Raw genomic sequence first — 3,876 nt, 5'->3', positions numbered from 1 at the left:
TGTCCAGGATTTTCCCGCGGTATGGGACAGATAGAGGGCTTGGGGGTGGTGGGACTGGAGGTGCTCAGAGGAAAGTAGATCTACGGTCTAAACAGCACGGGGTTATTTGCACTCTGGTCACCAGAAGCAAAGCAGTTTCACTCCTTGCTATCTGCACACTCTTTACTCCCACGATCTCATTTAGCCTTCACGCCAATCCTGTGAGGGAGGTCCCTTAAAAGCTGCCTTGAGGGGCACCTGTCAGTAGAGCATATGACTCTTGATCTCGGGGTCATGATTTTGAACCCCATACTGGGACTAGATATTACTCCCTTTAAAAATTTTTCAATAAAATATTTTTTTTAAAAAGCTGCCTTGAATGGTTTGCAGCCAAGGGAGCAGGGCCAATAGGCCACAGAGGACTCCCTTCTCTAATCCACACGCCTGTTAGATGGGCTCTCTGGCTGCCATCACCCCATTTGGCAGCTGTAAAATGAGGCTCAGAAATGGTGAAGCACGTGCCCAGGGTCAGGGCGGTGGTAAGTGGCAGAATCATGGTCCGAAAGCAGGTCTGTCTGTTACCAACCTCACTGCTGTTCCACTCTGCTGGACTGCATCAGTATTTGGAGAGACAAATTAAAAACAAATCAAGGAAACCCCTTAGGACCGATGGCCTGACTGCCTTCAATGACTTCCTAGGCCGTAGAAAGTTCTGGAACAACACTAATCTATGCAAAGTCACAAAAGCAGGCGGGCACGTACAACCACTTATGTTTTTAAGTTGATTTCTCTATTTGGAGAGTGAGAGAGCAAGAGCGAGCAGGGGAGGGGGAGCGAGAGACGGAGACAGAGAATCCCAAGCAGACCCCGCGCTGTCAGCACAGAGCCCGGTGTGGGGCTCGAATTCACAAACTGTGAGCTCGTGACCTGAGCCGAAACCAAGAGTCGGTCGCTCCACCAGCTGAGCCACCCAAGTGCCCCACAACTATTTAATTCAACAATCACCCATTAGAGAGGTTGGTAAATACCAAGCAAGGATCTAGGCACTCAACAAAGCGAGAAATAGGGCAATGACCCTGCTGTTGCTAAGCTGTACAGTTGAGGCCAGGGGGAAAAATGTCAGCGGCCCACTTTGGTCTCTACTGAGCTTCCCAGATGAGAAAGCCCATGTCACAGGTTCTTGGCCACAATCTGTCTGCGGCAGAGACTATAAGCAGCATAGACAGACAGAAAGAAAAATAGCCCCGGGGAGAGCAAAATAGATTTCTGTACTGTGACTTGACATATCTGGGCTTTCCAGGCACTGCAGCTCACTTTCTGGAAAATCGTAGTTAAAAAAAAAAAAAAAAAAAGCCATTTCCTCCTCTGCAGTGACTTGGGCACAGCTGTGGGGATGTGATAAGGAGCCAGAGGCAGCTCCTTGCTGGGTGCAGCTTCAGAAGGCTGTTTTGGTGGGAGCTGCTTGCCTGGAAGATGGTAACCTGACTGCGTGTCCAGGGCTGAGCACCGGTCTCAATAGGGGATGAGCGATCCCTTCTAGAGGTCCTTCTACCCCTCCATGCAAGGGAGAAGGACAAATGGACGTGAGTGTGCTAGTACCCATGCACAGGGCGCTGCTGCTCATTCTGTCCTGGTGGCTCCAAATCAAGGAACGGTTGGTTTACTCTGCCTATAATCTGAGGCCCTGGCAGTTTACCCAACTTGACCGAGGTCCCACAAGCCTTAAGGAGGAAAGACAGCAATGTAACTGAAATTCACATGACTTCCAAAAGCAAAGTTCTTTTCGTTTAATCAAGGCAGTTTAGTGGGATGGCTGAGAGCACGGACTTGGGCATCTGTGACGCCAGCAGGTGGGTCTGGGGACCCAGAGGTGGTCCCGCAGGACCAGTGGAGGGGGTCCCAGCTGTGGGAGGGGAAATCGGGGTTCACTGAAGATCGAGAGAGAGTGCGGGTATGGACACTATCTAGGAGACTCAGAAAGGAAAGGAGAGGGAGTCCTGTGTTTGTCCAGGGGCTGGAGTTTTTATCGAGGATTGTGGGCTGGGGTACGTGTCCTCTCGGGCATCCAGGAACCAGTTAGAACTAAGACAAGAGCCCAGTTGTTCTTCCTTCGAGCCAGGGGGGTCTCAGAACCTTCCTTCGAGCCAGGGCGGGGGGGGTCTCAGAACCTGGATGTCCAGCGCTGGTGGCCTGGAATGCACACACGATGGCTTCATCCACTCGTTCTCACCTGGTGCTTCCTTAGATGTTACCTATTCTAGAGAAATCATGAACTCCTTGTCCCTTACAAGGAAGACATACACTATTTGCATTACAAGGCGTGTGTAAAGAGGCAGGTCCTAGCAAGAACAGAAGCAGGAAAAAAAAAGCAAAGAGCAGATTTTGATGGAGTCCTTCAATTTCCCTGTCTCATATGGACGCCAAAGTTTGAAACCCAGATTGACCACTAACCAGCTGAGAGGCCCTGGAAAGTTCACTAAGCATCTCTTTGCCTCAGTTTCTTCATAGGTAAACTGGGATTATGATAGTGAAGATCACGGTTTTAATAGATACAACACATATAGAATTGTGCCTGACACACAGGAAGGGTCATACACTGAGGGTGACGCCTCCGTGTAGGAAAAGAAGTAAGAAAGGCAAATTCTGAAAACTGCTGAGTGAAACTCTGAGAAAGGGGACTAGGAGGCACCGGGCGGGGGATAAGGAAGGTGGCGAGGGAGAAGACAGCCACGTGGGAAAAAAAATCAGCAATTTGTATTCCAGCCATGCCTGGGATCTTCAACCCTTCCTACTCCTCCTTCCCCATACAAAAAGCAGGGCACGGCCACACTCAGTCTGCAGGGCTGTTAGAAACTGGACCACAGATAGATGATGGGGGGGGGGGGGGATGGGGGAGGGGGATTATATGGACAGAAGAGACAGATAGATAGATAGCTTTCCAGTAACAGATGCTCTGATCTTGAATGGAGATTTTCCTACAGAAACAGACCCTTAATATTGAATATTTACGACTCCTTTGCTCCATTGCTCCCCACGGCTCAACAAAGCGGGTAGCTCGGGCTTATGTCTCACCTTCCAAGTCTGCAAAACTGTGTGTACCAGTCACACAAGGAGCCTCCCGGTGATCGGGCCGCCAACTTCACATTCTCTGCATTCGTGAGCCCCAGACCGAAGGAGGAGCAGCTCTTGATAAACACTGGGAACAGTGACCGTGGTTCCCAAGAGGACACTGAGGTCAAACCTGCGACTCCAAGAGTCTGGAGGATGAAATGACAATGCCAATGCGAATTTACCCTTCCCGTAGGGAAGCCATCATGCTGCGGTGAAAAGACACTCAAAGTCAGAGGTTCGGGGCTGGAGCTCTGGCTCCCTTACTACGCAGCCTTGTGACACTGAACAAGTCACTTCTTCCCCCAGTGCCACCTATAAAATGAGGGTAACACTCTATTTCCCACTGTTGTATAATAAAGAACTTCTCTGGTCTTTGTCCCAGGTTGCCGGCACTGGGTGTTCTAAGCCCTTGGAAGTTCCCGATTGATAGGAATATCTGTTACCCATGCCCCCCCACACACACACCATCTCTGAGTTTCTGCTAAGGAGATGACTCAGGCTGGGGGCTGATCATGCCAGGAAGACCAACCATGTGATTAGAGGGTCAGGGCTTTGAGCTGTGTGTTATCAGCCCAGCCTCCTGGACACTGGAGAGCGAAGGGAACTGGTCACTGAGTCTAAACGTGTGCCCTATGATTAATTGGTCATGTCTACCTAATGCAGCCTCAATAAAAATTCGGAACTCAGAAGAGCCTCCTGGCTGCTGACACATATCAGTGTGCTGAGGGGAAAATGCCCTCACTCCATGGGGAGAGGACAATGGGAGCTCTGCCCTGGGAAACCTAC

The 3,876-nt window shown here is 50.4% G+C and overlaps 1 long non-coding RNA gene across 1 annotated transcript; it reads right to left on the bottom strand.

Annotated features, from left to right (window-relative positions):
• Nucleotides 1–1,751: 1,751 nt before the first annotated feature.
• Nucleotides 1,752–3,527, bottom strand: LOC122212088. The gene is made up of 2 exons (XR_006198991.1): nucleotides 3,052–3,527; nucleotides 1,752–2,169 (listed from the first exon to the last, which is right to left on the bottom strand). It is a non-coding gene; the product is annotated as an uncharacterized LOC122212088 (long non-coding RNA).
• Between the last annotated feature and the right edge of the window lie 349 nt (nucleotides 3,528–3,876).

Source organism: Panthera leo, chromosome F3 (assembly GCF_018350215.1).
Source record: "Panthera leo isolate Ple1 chromosome F3, P.leo_Ple1_pat1.1, whole genome shotgun sequence".
NCBI classification, from domain to species: domain Eukaryota; kingdom Metazoa; phylum Chordata; class Mammalia; order Carnivora; family Felidae; genus Panthera; species Panthera leo.
The sequence above is the reverse complement of the archived record's forward strand: the minus strand, read 5'-3'. Positions and strand labels throughout refer to the sequence as shown.